Source organism: Strix aluco, chromosome 3, assembly GCF_031877795.1.
Source record: "Strix aluco isolate bStrAlu1 chromosome 3, bStrAlu1.hap1, whole genome shotgun sequence".
NCBI lineage: Eukaryota > Metazoa > Chordata > Aves > Strigiformes > Strigidae > Strix > Strix aluco.
Window position 1 is genome coordinate 45,742,652 of NC_133933.1, and position 16,446 is coordinate 45,759,097.

A 16,446-nucleotide genomic window follows, 5' to 3' on the forward strand; every position below is an offset into this window, starting at 1 on the left:
GGTCTTGCAGAATTGGAGTCACAGGTCTTATAATTGCAGTGGCATTTGGCTGAACAACTCTTATTTCTAGCATGCTATTGTGAAAGTGGTTATATAACTTTTGGTGGATTTTTGAGGACAAAATTAACAGCTCGTAACAAGTTAAACCTCTTTTTTCTCTGAAGGAGGAGAAATAAACTGAATGAAAGCCTGATCAGTAGAGTCAGGTGAGCTTCAGCCTAACAAATGACTGTGACACAGATTCCCACAGGAAAAGCCCCAGGTGAATAATCCCACAGTCCTCCCCAGAATCACCCAGCAGCAGGTGCAAGACCAAGCAGTACCTGCGCAGAGCCCCAATTAACAAGCTGCTTATCGAGCCGCTTCAAGGCCATTTCTTGTAAACCAGGGAGAAATCAGCATCATGTCAGTCTTGTCTTCCCACCGGTGCTAATACAACACAGATAGTGTGTTCCCCTAGGGGTTTAGTTTGTTGCTTGAACTTCAAGAAGTACACACCGCCTGAAATACTTGCTTAGAATGCCTGATGTATTTTAATGCAGATGCTTCACTTGCTAAGCTTGATGCTTAGTTCTGAGGCTGGCCTTTCCTCATTTCTTTCCAACAGTTAAAAGGAGAATAATAACACCCTAAGATTTTAAAGAAACACCCCGAGAAAAATAATTGAAGTAAGGAACAGCAATCTGCTTATTGCTGAGAACCAGGGCACGAGGGTTCTGTCTCAGTATTCAGGCTCTGAGCGAGGGACCTCTTTCGCTCATTGCATGGTCCTCATGAACTTCTGTCATCCAAGGTGTTCAGAGAAGTCCTAAATTCTAAACATTTGTGCGTGATTACTGTGCAGCTGAAGAGAGTGGACCGATTTACTAAATCTCTGTTGCAGGATGAGTGAAAAACCTGGCAGGTAGAATTTTGCCTTCTCGCCTCTCTTGCAGCCCGCTGTTCGTGCAGAGCTCTTGAGTGCAGGGAGGAGGTGCGTCTCGTAGCCGCGAGGTTTGCTCAGCCTTCCATGTCAGCATGCTAAGTAAGTGAAAGATGTGTCGGTGAAAAGCATCAGTAAGACCTCTAAAAGGGTGCTACAAAAATAAATGCCATTAACCCTAGATTTTGAGCTGACTAGTTTAGCTGACCTATTTGCTTTTTTATTTATCTTTCAAATAGACTGTGCTGTCATGAAACATGACTTTCAATGTGGAAAAGAACAAAGGTATGAGAAGGTGAAGAATAAAACTCAGGAGGTTTTTATTTCTTTCCATAGTATCAGATGACAGTAAAAGTTAATATCTGAATTAGCAACTGAACTATATCGATAAATCCTGTCCTTTGGAAAATGCTTGATTTCAGTGACCATTTGTCAATGCTTGTGAAAGTGTAAATCAAGTAGATCCAGATCATCCTTTTCTGTAATAAATAGTTTAGTCCTGATGTGATTTTGCTTGATAAATTTGGTAACTGGTAAATTCCGACTGTTTGGTTTCGTAGCTCTACACACGCTACTACTAAATTCACTTTGAAATAATTCTAACTCAAGCATCAGAAACGGGTAAATTCCAATTTAGCATTCCAAATTGGAATTTACCCGTTTCTGATGCTTGAGTTAGAATTATTTTAATGAGCAGTTGAAGTCACTCTAGATTCACTGACATCCGAAGAGTCTCTTCAAGAGCTGCACAATAAGGTCTTTCCCTTCACTCTCACAGATGCTCGTGGGTGTGGTTGTGCATTTATATTAGTGTTGTGGTTCGTGTCAGGAGTATACTTTTGACGCCAGTCTCCCAGTTGTTCCCACTTACTGTCCATCTCCATATACCTCATAGTGGGCCAGCTGGATTCCTTTAAGATGAATCTAAATGAGAAGATGTGCTTGAGTCATTGCTGGAAATTCAGTCCGTGAGACCAGACTAGAGCTAGCCTGAAGTAAAACCCTATAATACGCATATAGTGTTGATAGAAGGTTTCCCGTGCTTAACTGTTTTACTCTATGTCTGTTGGGCTGTGCTAGCTGCTAGCACAGACCTGGTCCCTTTGCAGCAAACTAGTGCCAGTGCACTGTGCAGTCTGAAGCCAACACTAACCATCTTTCCCAGCTAGTCCCTGCTTCTTGCACCGTTGCCTACATGCGTGTTACAGGGAAGCTCCTTCTGGCTCAGCAGGAGGGCACAACCCTGCAACAAACTGTGGCTGTCCTTCTTGTATATACACATACTGAGCTCGCTTCAATTCTAGAAGATGGATAACATTTGGGTTTTTTTAATACTCTGACATGTGATAGCAGGCTACTTTTTGAGTGGGAACTTTGGATAATTCAGCCTTGTGCTTGTCTGGTGAATGTGAACCCAGCAGTTGCATTTAGGAAAGAACAACTGGTGCTTCTTTATGGCTGTTTGCCTGTCACTGGCTGTAGCCCTCCTGCGTATAAAGATTCACAGGACTGTGTTTATGTGCCTCATTGCATTTGGGAGTGGTGAGAAATGTTGGCTTGAAACTTAAAAGCTGTCATTTAGAAATGCTGTGCTGTGTTTCGTGGGTGCAGCACCTCGGTTGACTACATTTCCCATAACGCACCAGAAGTGCTGCGTTGGAGAAAGAAGGTGCCGCCTGTGGTTCCTGGCACATGATGGGAAACGTCCTCTGCTCCTGGAGTCCCCTTGCCCCAAGCAGGTGGGAATGTGTGATGCCCAGGGAGATGTTGAGAAACATCCACTTAAAACTGAAAGCTTCTGTTTAAAAAATGCTGAAACTTTTTTTTCTACAGTTTCCACTGTGAAGCTGAAAACTTTTCAGTTCTGTGTTGTTTGGTGATTTGGCTTTTTGCACTTTCTTGTTTTTCTTTAGTTTGCTTCTTTTGTGAAAATTATCTTAAATAGAAGGGTGATTTAATTAATTATAAGCCATTATCTTTTGTATGAAACCATTTCTATCTAGGTAATACATTATCGGAGCAATTAGGGATCAAGTCCGTCCTACTCAGTAACAGAAGACAGTTGTCATTGCTGCAAAAATTGGTCTTCTTACCGACACTTCAGTTTTACGCACATTTTCACAGGGATCATGGTAGAAATCATAGGGTTGCATGTGTATAGCATGAATGATATGAAGCTCCTCCTTGTTCTGGATCACTGTGGCTGCTCCAAGACTGCTTTTAGATTGCAGAAAATATTGTGCTACTTGGAACAATGGGAATTGAAAAACAAGAGAGCTTTTCCTTCTCAAGTGACTGTATTTCTCTTGCTAGAGGTTGTCTACTCCAAATCTTATTCCAGTGCATAGCTTTTCTGTGGGATGAAGTGTAGATTGTAGCATGAATTGTGTAGATTATAGGTATGTCACTTTCTTGTTCTCAGTGCATTAAGTGTTTTATTACCAGTTTTTGAAGAAGATTTTTGAAGCCTGTTACAGAAAGGGAGACAGACAATAAGAATCTGTCTTGCTCCAGGATGTTAAAACAGAGGGCAATCTATCTTTCAATATCCGGTGTGATACAATCATGGTAACTTCATTTGTAAGCTGTCTTTGTCAAAAAGTCATCTTAGAGCATCTGCTTTTCACATTCTTCTATTTCTTCTGGGCATAACCATGTTTATCTATGAGATTTTGTGTATTTTCTTCTGTGGTTGCTGTCTACATAGTATCTATAAGAGTTATAGCAGCATATTTTAAATTAGCCATAAAACTAAGGGGGATTTATTAAGGTCAGTTTTTTGTAGAGGCTACACTGCCGTATAGAATTAGTTATACTGTAAAGGTATGTTGTATATAGAAATATGCATGCTACTGTCTTTACTACAGGCTTCTTTACAGAAAGAAAACGGTACATTTATCTCTCATTCCAGACAGTTTTAAAGTCATTATTGTTTAGGAAGTGAGTATTTTAAGAAACCATAAATTATAATGAAAGTAAGAGGAAATTAAAACTGTGATACATACAAATACAAAAAGTCTCATAAAAATTTCATTTCTGCCTATTTTGTGTTAAGGAAGTAGGAGAAGTAAAGTACACTGGGGAAGGAAAATATATTATTTACCCTCCAAATTTTATTTTGGAACCAATTTTTATTGAGTGTGATGGGCAATGCACAAATGCAACATCAGACTGTGGATTTAACTGCAATAAATCCTAAAAATTTCCTGAATTTTTAACTTCTCTTAAAACTTGGAAACAGCATTTGTACAGCTCACGCAGAACACGTTGTTGACCTTGTCTTGTACAAACACTTGCTAGAGCTGGAAAACTGTATTGAGCTGGTGCTACATGTGAACTAGCTGCCCTTCTTCATTTGTGTGCAGTTTTGCTGTGGATTCCAGCCATGTCTAGTCTATCCTATTACTCTGCTTAACTACTATTATGATAATATTAAATAGTCTGATATTCTACAGTAGTGCTAACAAAAAAATAAACAGCATTGTAAAAATTCTGCATGACCATTTCTGGCATGAAACTGTAGGTTTTTTTCCTGGTGCAAATCTCAGACCTAATCTCATTTCCAGTGAGGCCAAAACACTATTTTGGCTTAGAGTTAAGCGGGATCCTGCCCATAAATCTGGCCAGTCTCCATACAGATAACATCTGGAAAGTTGTCATTTAAAAATATGTGGGAGAGCTTGGGATAGGGGTGTAAATAGTGGGTCAGAGCTTCTATCCAAAATGAAAACATCCCAGCTTTCAGATGTCAGACATCCTTGCTCTAGGCATGTTTTTTGTTATGATCCATCTATCGTTTGTCAGTTCCTGTTCCGTCAACATAATTTGGAGCTCAGTGTCCTCTGCAAGGAACAAGAGGAGGTTGACAGGCAAAGAAGATGGGGAATATGTGAACATGTTGCATGACTTAATGGATACATCCAGTAAAGTCGCCTAATAAAGAGAGATGGCTATCGCTCGTATTTCGATTTAATTTGTTCTCTGGCTGACACCTTTCAGATTACTACACGCAATGGCTTTATACTAAGTATGTTTGTTGACTTTGGTCTATATTCTTCATTAATGAAGCCCATGGAAACTTTGCCTGATCCTTCAGTGAGAACAGCTTTTGCTGAGATATTCTTGAGTGAGTACTTACAAACTGAAACAAATTATATGCACCTTGGATTCTGTGTAGGCAGGGAAAGATTGTTGATCCACCTCTTTAATATTTCCATTCCTTACTGAAGCTGAGCCTTAAGTAAAGTCACAGCCCAAAACTTGTGCCTTCTTAAGGGTATCTGAAGCAGAAGATTCAAATGTCACATAAACAGATTATTAGGAAAATTTGTCATTTTATTAAAAAATCACAGATATGTGAAAATAGCACCAGTGTATGCTATTTTTGTTATACGTAATGACCTTTTTTCTGTAGGAACCCTGAAGCAAGCAAGACAAATGCACACAGTAGGAAATCAAGCTAGTTTCTGTTGTCTGAAACTGTCTTGCTTTCAGGTTCCCAAAGTCCCTTCAGTCACTTACATTAAGTTATTCAACAGCTCAATCTAGGTTATTTTTTTTTTTTTTAACTGTAAGACAAATCCCACCTTTGTCTACCATAAATTCCTCCCAAATGAAGAGAAGCTTTAAATACAAATTGTACCATAATAAATCCCATTTGGTTTTCTTTATCCGCTTTTTTTTTTTTTTTTTTAAAGTCGTCTGCACTTTATGTTCTTTCTTCTTGAAGGAGCACAGAAAAAGCTCCTTCACAAGCTACAGTCCACTGTTTTCTGAACTCTTCATCCAGAATGCCAGTTGCTTTATCCTTCAACTCAGGTAGCCTGCTTCCAACTAGAAAAATATTTTTATGTTGGTGTTTCAATAACTGACTTTAGAAATATGATACATGTGAACACTATTTTGAGTACCTATCAGAAATTGCCAGTCTTCTCTTTATAAAAATTCTTGTTTTTTTCAGTATAAAATCCAATATTTTATAAAACTTGTTTCTTTGGAAACAAGTTTATTGTGTCATTCCAAGTTGAGCCTAGTTCTTTTCTGGACATCTCTAAGGTTTCTTTAAAAGAAGGATACGATATTACAGGAAGAATGTTACCCTTGTTTGCCAGAGAGCTGTACTATGTTTACTATAATAAGATTAAAGGAAATTTGAAAGTCAACGCTAGCTCAGTGGGAAACTGATAAACACACGTTGTACTTGCAGGAACACTCTGCCCAGTAGTATTAGGAAATTTATCACTATTTATTTAGCAGTTCAGACTTTATCCGACAAACAGATTTGTTGTCCATTTAAAACCGCCAGACGTTGAAAGACTTAACGATATGAATGTGTTTTGCGGAATCTAAACTATTATCCTGGCATAGCCGTCTCGTGGGGTTTAAGACTGGGACTCTCATACCATAGACTCTCAAAATAAGAAGTCTGTAGGTTATGGATCCTGTTGCTTTCCAAAGTCTGTGGTTTGATTCCTGGCACTTCTGATTAGGTCAACTATTATAGCCACAGTCATAAACAGTGATTTTCAGAATCTGAGCAAGCTAGACAAGGGTGTAGCTCCTTGGAAAAGTTATTCTGGAAGAGACAAAACCAGCAATGTCTCTGGATCCATATCTGGTATTGGCAGGCTCTACTGTTGAGAAGTAATGGCAGTCCAGTCTCGTATTTACTAGTGTTTGTTTATTTGTGCCTTGGCCAGTGTTTCAACTAGAGAGTGAGTTCTGGAGAAAGAAAAGGCCACAGGGATGACTTTCCATTCCTAAGTACATGTTAAGAGGTCATTTTTATATGGACAGAAATGCTGCTTACAAATCAGTAAAATAGAATGAAGCAATTTTGCTATGAAATACAGGATTTTTTAAAAAAATATCAAGAGTAGAGGGGAATGCATAATCACAATGCGATACATAAGCTACTATTATAAATGTTTTCATTGCCTCCAAAATGGCAGGTATCTTGCAAAAGTGGACAGCTACTCACTGTGTACTGAGCTCCAGAAAAGGCCAGTGGACTATTCCCACCACGTGTTGGTAATTAGTAGGAACTGCAGAGTGGAGTCACTATTGGTTATGGAAGCTACTGCTGTGAGCTGTTCATGCTGTGTATGGTAATACAATTATTTGATAAATAGGTGGTTAGGGAAATTAGTTAATTTCTAAGCTGCTCTCAGCTTTGTCATTTCTTAAGAGCCTAAAAAGCAAGGATCACTCTTTGTATGAATTTAAGGATTTGTATGCTATCCATGAAGTCACCCCAAAATACTAATTTATTTTCCTGTTCATATGTGAATGTGAGCTGCTAATCTGCTTCAAAATATTCAAGTCTGAAGAAATCTTTCTCATCCTGTTCAGCACACTTTGTGCTGAGGAGGAATAATCTCATTCCTCCTCCATTCCTCTCCCACCCAAAATGATCTTTAAAGGTCAGTGGAATCACTGGAAATGACCTTTCCCAGCCAGCTGAGTTATTATTTCATTATGGTCCATGCCTCTGTATTGTAACCATGCCATAGTACAGTCCAGCATGTTGTGGAGTCTCTGAGACTGCCAGCAGCCATGGGAGTTTTTGCTTGGTTTTAGGTGATCTGTTCAGACAGTGGAACTGCAAATTCATGGGTGAGAAGTCCATACCAAGGGTTTCCTGTCTCAAGGGGGACTGTTGTGTATCTAACTCCACTGACAGTCCAAGCTTCAGGTCATGGGGGGCCGAGTTTTTCTGGAGATCTGTCCTGGGCAACTTCACCTGCTGATTGAAGAAATCTCTATCTTGCTTTATCATTAATTAAAACAGAATATTGCCTATTTGAACTCTCCTGCTTGGTTTCATACACATAGATAGGCTATAATCAGAGTGCTTGCAGTTTGCTCCGTTATATACAAATTGTAATTCAAGGCTGCGGCAAGTTGCCAGTTCATCTCCCCACTCGGACGCCAGCTTCATTTACTCATATAAATAACTGGATAGCAGTCAAACGTGATTGACTTAAGCTGTTACTTTTTCTGAGTGTTTAAAATATAGGGAGCTTGAGATGCTAGTGCCATGCTTGTTGGCTTTTTCCCCCCACACTGAAATTTCGGTGTATTTGTTGAGAATATTGAAATGTATTTGTCATTGTGTTTATCCTGGGTTTAGATTTATCTTTACTGTTTACAGGACAATGCAAAATTAGTTTTTTATTGTTATATTAGAATATGCATAGTTAGACTTATATTAATTAAAGGGAGTCTTAGTTTCTCAATAAAAGTGAACTGTAATTTAAGATACTTTGGTTATGAAGTGCTCCAAATAAGATTTTTTTCCCCAAGATATTTATTTTTCCGTTAAAAACATTTGAAAACTGGCGTATTTTACCATGATTAAGGCTGATGCCTTAATTTGGGCATCAAATGCACTGTAACTTTTGAATTTCTAGATGCACGATGTGAACTACTAACGTAGCAGTTAGTCAGATAGCAGTGCTGGTGGAACTTTTTGGGTGAAAGTCATGCTTCAGTTTTGCTTTTAAATAAGTACGGTCTTCTGGCTAATTGTAGACCTTTCCTAAAGCTTCTGTGGTGGCCTTTTGCTTTCATCCATGACCAATTTCTTTGAGGTGGCAGAATCTAATAGTCTTTTAAAAGTGTTATTGGTCCAGTGAGTATTCCTGCTTTGTTATGCTGCCTATGGCTATACCTATGGTGTTACTTTAGCTAGGCATAGGTCTAAACTTGTGCTGAAAGGATCATCCTGCCCTTGGCTCTGCTCCTGGCCACTAGGTTGTGTCTTAATTCTGTTACAGACCTTTTTGTGCCATCTGGCATGTCTAAAATGGTAGACTCAACTTCTATGGGAGAATGTCTCAGAAATTGTGCTGTAAATGTTAAGTGTTCAAAACACTGTATGTCCTCTAGCTGACAATGTTCACAGGGGGAGACTCCTTGCTTGGTGTCTTGAAAATGCCATTAGTACTGGGTGGCCTTAGTAGTCTAGGTAGACAGGCTCAGTGGCTAAGTGTGTATCTTTGAATAAGGTTGCTATTTAAGAGACAGCCTGAAGACCAGCATTCCCAAATTTTCTGAACAATGACACAGGCTAGTAAGGGTGGTGAGGCACTGGAACAAGTTGCCCAGAGAAGCTGTGGCTGCCCCCTCCCTGGAAGTGTTCAAGGCCAGGTTGGATGGGACTTTGAGCAACCTGGTCTATTGAAAGATATCCCTGCCCATGACAGGGTGAGTTGGACTGGATGATCTTTAAGGTCCTTTCCAACCCAACCCATTCTGTGATTCTGTGATTGTATAAGGCTGTTACTGCTTGAACAGAACCTTATAGGTTGCTTTACAGGCTGTAAAACCTGTTACTGTCATTGAATGCTTTTAAAAAAAATGCATTAAAGACTAAAATGCTTCTATTATAAACTGCTTATTACAGTGTGATATATGTGTATGTAAGCAAATACAAATAGTATGTAAAAGAGGTAGCCACCACCTTATGTGTAGATGAAAAAAATTTGATGTTTTGCTTTACTACAAAGCCTATAAGGATGTGAGTTCTAATGCAGATTTGCACACACTAGATTAAATTGTCCTGCACAGGGAAGTAGAACAGCGTATTACTTCAAGACAATGCAAAAAGACTTTTATACTTTAAAAAACTGGCACTGTTAACCGTGCCTTCTATATAGTGGGAATTTCTGCCCACTGTGTATTTCTCTGTCTTCATTATTTAACATTTCTAACCTGGGACATCCAAAGTCTTTGTTTATGGTTTACCCAAGGTCATCTGTAGCTGTAGTAAAAGAAAGAGTCAACAGCTTGCACTTTTCTCTTTTGAAGCAGTGTATCTAAATCCAAGTACTGTAAAGTAGGGAAGAGAGGATTTGCTTCTGGTGAACTGAATTATTCCATACATGGATTGTTCTGGAACATTTCAGTTTTACTTTGTATGATTCTGGGGGTAGTTCTGAGTTAACATCATATTTAAATGGTAACTTTCAAAACATCTATGTAAATACTTATGTTTTATGATAAAACTCATACAGTTTAATTCTGGAATTGTTTCATCAGCTTTTCTGACTTGCATGTATTACAAAGGTCAGAATTAATTTCAAATTTGAGTTAAACTAGCCTAGGTACTTTGAGATATGGAGTTACCCTATCAAAGATATGTCCACTAAAGAGTTGACATTAACACTTCTGAACTTCATTCTTTAAGAGTCACCTTATTTATAGCAAGATAAATGCACTTTCAGCTCTAATTGCACAGAGTGGCAAAAACATTCTTTGGATAGCCTAAGTAATCTAAAATATATCTTATCTGGGAAACCTCAGAGGATCTATTTATTCAAGAACCTAGGAAAATTTAAGGGATGTATACTTACAGCCTGGATTTCAGAATATACAACTGGTGCTTGCACATTTAGGAGGACTCTTAATTTCTTTTAATTAAATAGAGTGTTTTAAACATCATAAGCTGTTTTCAGAGAGTTTATAGGACAGATATGATGCCATGCTAGAAATATGTGTAAGAACTTGAAAAGTATATTCAAGAAGAAAATTCAAACAGATGAATGCTTTTATGTAACTGAAAAAAAAGAAAAAAGCAGATAATGACAGAAGTGGAAAGTGAGTTAAGCTTTTCAGTGGTCTGTCAGCTTCAACTACAAGTTAAATTCCAAACTGTTTATGGCTTCGGTGTTGTGTGGGGTGTTCAAGAACTGTTTTGGTTTTTTTAACCAAAGATTTTTTTTACTCATTATAAACTATACCCCTCACTCATTTGCTGTTTTTTAAAAATATCTTTTTAGTGAAAATTTAACACATTTCTGAAGAAATACTTATAAAGTGCATCTTTACTGTAAGTTATCTGGCTGTAAGGTAACAATTTCTTAGGATATAATCCTTTTCTAGGAGTTTGTACATAGAACTTGCTGTTAAGGCTTTTCATCAAGAAGTCGAATTGGATCTATTCCTCTGTAGGCTTCCCTAGTTAGCCTGTGTGAGGGAACTTGTGTCTAACTGCTACTAGATTTTACGTTGTGTAACCTTTGCAAGTATTCATTGCATGTTAACTCTTGACAGATAAAATTACTTATTCACTATTGACTTATCTTTGAGGGATGATTTACATTGTCACTGTTTAGTCATCTTCATGCTATGTTGAGACAGTCTCTCCAAATCATCTTGCGGCATGCAACTATTTCCCTGATGCAAAATTGTAGTTAGGGGTTTGCAGAAGGAATGTGCAGGGGAAAAGGGAGAAAGACAAATGTTGGCATGTTTCTGAATCTGTGCTTTAAGACAGCAATCATTGGTGTCTGCAAAGAGGAGGGTTGTACATTTGTAGTTTTGCTTGCTCCTGTTTATTGGGCTGCTCTCCAGGACATACTAGGGGTGTGGGGACAGAAAGGCTAAGTATTTAACCATTTTTTCGTCTCACTGTTTTTGCTCATAGGATTGTGTTATTTTGCCCCACTAAAAAAATCATGAATCAAGAACCACTGTGACATTGCCACTCTGCCTGGGTCACCTTCTCATATCAGCTTACCCTTTACTTAAAATATGCCTGTTAGACCAACCTTGCACATATATATGACTTGTAATAAAACCTTGACACATGCATAAGTTAATGAAAGAAGCATTTTGCTTTTATTCTAGATATTTCAGCATGGTCTCTGAGTAACTTAAGAAGAATCTAAATGTATCTGGCCCCTCTGGCACTGCTTAGATATGTGGAGGGTAAAAGTAGCCTTTGCCTTCTTTCCTTCCACCTATTTTCACTATGCAGAAGACTGGCCTATTATGAAGGTCAAATGAATTCTATGAATAACAATGTCTAGAGTGCTAGTTTGGGAACATGGAACCACAAACGTTTTGTTTCATGTTGGTCAACTCACCTTAAATCTCTATCTTAGAGTGCTTAGACATTCCTCTGCCTAGCATTACAAAGACTAAGAATTTTCCAGGGTCCTTGCTCAGTGTGTAAAGCTGTGAGGACAGATTAAGCTGACAGAGTCTGGACTTGATAAGCCTTGCAGAGAAGCAGGAGAGTAATAGGTAAGGTAAACTGTTTTGTGGTAACTTGCCCAGGTGGCTTCCAAACAAGTTGAAGTGCTCTGTGAACTGAGATGCAAAGTATTATGGAAGTGCAAGTCCTGATTTTCCAAAGCAGCTGCTTTTGAATGTGGAACTGAGCAACCTAAATTCAGTAGAGTCATCACCAGAAGGACTATTAAAAGACCATAAAGATTAGATGACCAGCATCAGGAATTCCCATAGGTGAGGCAGACTCCTGCATTCTTTGTGTTGTCAATAGGGAGAGTTTGAGGATTAGGTTTATGGTATACATAAGTCAGTGTGCAGAGGTGGGGAATTATTAAACTTCAGATAATACTGAAGAAATGTGTGGTTCCAAAACCCTGACTCTCCCACAGAGGTCCTGGGGAAAAAAGGTGGAAGAAAGATTAAGAAATGCTGCAAAATGCTTTTTAATGCTCCCATCTTTGGATGTATCTGCTGAGATTTTCCATCTGTAAGGAAAAAGGTGCAACTGAAGGCTGGGGAGGATCATGAGGGTTGAATGCATAGGTTAAATTACACTCTGGAACTAAAGGTGATAAAATCCTTGGAGCTATAAGAAGGTGTAATTAGATCCAAAGTACAGCTAGACACATTTTACCCCCTCCCCTCTACTGTCAAACCCTTACGTAGGGAAGGCCCCTGGTGCCAGTAGCCAGAATGTCACAGTTCAGAGCTGGTGAGCCTTTCAGAGGCCCTTGGGATTTCCCAGAGGCTTTTGAGGATCACTGAACATAATTTTACTTCAAGATGAGAAAGTCCTGTGTAACAACCAATTTTACAAGTCCAAAGTTCAGTTAGGAGCTGTGCACACAAAGCAACACAGATACTGAATTCTTCATTGATACTGTATTAGCATTGCATGAGGAGAGATTAGGATCAGCCTTTCTTTGCTTAAATGATTTGCCTGGTACAGCCAACTGGCAGTAAGTAGGTCCTTCCAGCCGGGAGACTGTACCAAACAAGACAATTGTGTTATGAAGCCTACAATTAATGCACACATTGTGGGAAAATTACCATTAGCTCCAGAAAAACACTAATTTGTCACCATTGCTGAAACTGAACCTAATGACTTCAGATCATCTGGTATCTCTGAAGTAAACCTTAATCAGATCTTAATTTGGTTCAAACCAGGAGTGTAAATCAGTGGGGTACAGGGTAGTTCCAATTATACTTCAGTATTTCTTGCTTTAGAATATATGGCAGTCATGCAGTGAAAAAGTCCTTATTTCTTTAGATTTTCTGCCCACCCCAAATAGTATTGCAGCGCTCTCTGCCTCTTTGCTTACCTCAATATTCTACCCATAATGGTCTTCCATTAAGTTCTTACTAGATCCCAGTACCTAAGGCTGTGAAAAAAAGAGAACATCAGGAGCTAATTAACTGTAGTGTGTTGATCACAAAAGCAAGAAAGCAGAAAAGTTGGGGTTACCATTGGCTTACAGAATTTTGCTGGCTGACATCTTTAAAAAGAGGGAAATTTTTCAGCCCTACAGATGCTTTTGGGGGATACCTTTTCAGTCATAGTTTATAGAAACTGTTCAGATACTGGTGCTCTTGTAAAGCCAAGGACTCCTGTAGCCTAGATTAGGACTAACTAGACTAGATTTATTTGGTGCGTTAAACCAGGCAGAAAGCAGACATTTGTGGAGTTTTCTCTTCCCTCATGCTTTTCTTCCCCTTTATAGCCAAATGAAGTTTAATTAATTAAAAGGTAAAATACCATTTAAAATATGCAAAATAACTAAAGAAGCAGCATGATACTAAGTAGAATTGAAAAATAATTTGTATTGTAATTACAAGATATTCCAAGAACATAAATGTTGTTAATCTGTTTTTTTTAAATTACTTCCTGGTAAACATTTTTGGTGTGGTTGTTTTCTTTCAGCTGTCACAATAATTTATCTGTAAGCGTTTGCTGATTACTTCAGACTGATCAAGTATTTTTAATGGCAGTACTTTTCTTGTCCACCTGAACTGTGTGAAATATCAGTGAGTCTACCTGAAGACAGATTCTTGCCTGATCTAAATGACTGCATATTTTAAACCTCAAGTATTCTGTATTGATATTCTCACAGAGTAAAATTATTGGCTTCGTTGAATTAAAATATAATTTTTTTCCAGTTGACTTTAATGAAGTCAGTATTTGTCAGATAAATCCTCTGAACTAATTTTTAAATAGATATTTGCAGAGAATCCTCCTCTCCATTTTTTTTTTTTTTTTTTTTTCCCCTGAACTTACCGGACACAGTGAAAAGGTGTGGGGGGCTTCTTATTGGTAGAACACATTGCAGTATTGCTGAGCGCATGAAGCATTGCAGCTTCTTCTCATCCTCTGTACTAATCTGTTTCAGGATTATGTCTTGCACGAAACTTTCCTTTTGTTTCAATCCAATGGTAATTCCTTGGCAATGAGTGATGTACTTTTTATTAGATTCTGAGCATATCTATATCCACTTGATCACTGCTTTGCATTGAGTTACAAGAGAGTATAAATGTAGCATTGGTTTAAAAAAACGGAGAGCAACTGGCTTCTCTCAGGAGCAGCAGTACTAAAAGGAATTGTATAATAGTTACTAAATAACAGTAAATAAGTAATAATAAGAGTAAATAACAGTAAACAAATAACCAATATTGGTGTTGTAAGTTGCTCTTTGGTGAATGCTCTTTTCCTGGCTGTTAGGAAACCACACACATCGCAATATCACCCCACCTCTTTAACATAATCGGAAATATTAGGCTATATCTAGGTATGGGAGCAGTTCCTCACAGGGAAAATGTTGAGGAGATGCCTTTAGTCTGTAGGCTGATTTTAGAGAATTAGCAACTGTAAGTAAATCAAATTTCAACTCTTACCTCAATTTTGGGAGGATAAAGAAGGCAGACGGGAAACTGGAATTTTATTTCAGTGTGTGTTCAGTTTCTGTTTGAGGGCAATTTCATTTATTTATTTGTTGTGCTTTGTGGGAAAGGGTGGGTTGGACAGTGAATAACATCTTCACAGGGTATTGCTGTGCTTGTAGGACAAATACCATAGCTTTACGATGACAGCTGTTGACAAACTATTCCACACCTGTTAATTACAGGCATTACGAATAGAGAGGAATTTGGGTGTTTGCTGTCATGAGGACAATACAGATGTTTTGGTCTGTGCAAACCTCTGCAGTTTTCCTCAGATCTTCGAGGACGTGGTTGTTGCTGGGCCTGTTCTGCCGTCCTGAGGTCTCTGGATGAGAAGCCACTCAGGTGCCCCATTTAGTTGCTGGTTGTGGACTTTGGTTGCTCCATCACCTGGTGCAGCAGCGCCATCGCCCACCTTCTAGTTCAATGCCTCTGTCACTCTGGCTCCGAAGGGACTAGGAGGAAAAAGCATGATATGGTACAATATTGGTATGATATCATCTATCCATACTGACTAACTAAGCAGTTTTGACTTCTCTGCCTTGAAAGCAGTCCTCAAGAATGGTTTAAAACCATGCCTGAAGTAGCCATATGTCAGAAATGGGGGATGTGTGTTTCATGGGTATTTAAATACGCTTTAGGAACCTAATTTATTTTCAATTTTTTTATAAATGTCGTTCAGCTTCTTCAACAAATAAACTAGCCAGTGCTCCCTCTAAATATTTTAAATTTTGGAAAACCCAAGACATTCTGCAGAATCTTGAGTCTTGCCCTCTGTTGGCAAAAGAGGAGCATTAAACAAATGTTATGTATTCTGCCTAAAGCAAAAGAAATCAAACTGAGTCTTTAATTCTGAAAGCATCTGATAGTATCTGCGATATAAACCTGCTAGGTTTACAATTAGCAGATTGATGTGTGTTCAGCATAAGGCTGGCTTTGAGTAGCAGTTTAGTGACCCCATAGCAAAGGTACCTTAAACTGTACTGCAAAAAGAATTATGATCTCTTTTGGTGATAGCTAGCCCAAGCCTAGGAAGATGAGAAGAGAGATGACAGAAAACTAGGCAGAAAACTATTAAAAAGATGGTTCTTTGGAGGCCAATAATTGTTCTATATAACATATATATATATATGTCTATTTACCTAAAAGGGAATTAAAGGGACTTTGAGAAGTCATCTGCTTCATCTCCTCCTTGTTAGGATCCATTTTATCTAATGTAATCCATTACAGATGTGATTTTTTGTTTTCCTTTTGCATCACTTTCTCCTTAATAATTCTGATGATGAGTCTACAAACTTAGTCAAATCAATTCCAGTGCCTCACTATCTGTATCATGGTGCTTGCTAATAGGTATATTGTCTGAAATCTTATTTCCTGACATTACTGCATTTGCATCCATGAAGAATAAAGACACACTGCTTCACTCTTTGCAATAGCCTATTATGCATTTGAAAGCTATTAACATCACTCCTCTGCTCTTTGCCTCTTTGCATTAAAGATCCCTGATTTCTGCAATCTTGCCACATTGAGTTATAGTTTCTGTATATAAATGTCCTTGTTTTAATTCCTTG

At 38.3% G+C, this 16,446-nt stretch overlaps 1 protein-coding gene across 2 annotated transcripts in view; it reads left to right on the top strand.

Moving 5' to 3' along the window:
• Nucleotides 1–16,446, top strand: part of GREM2 (gremlin 2, DAN family BMP antagonist) — a 37,920-nt gene that overhangs the window by 957 nt on the left and 20,517 nt on the right. The window contains exon 1 of one of the 2 annotated variants that reach the window (XM_074820665.1): nucleotides 971–1,024. The exons of the other annotated variant lie outside the window; for it this stretch is intronic. The gene's annotated coding sequence lies outside the window, so the exon portion shown is untranslated. Of the gene's footprint in view, nucleotides 1–970; nucleotides 1,025–16,446 lie in introns of those variants that run through there. 2 annotated transcript variants of the gene reach the window in all.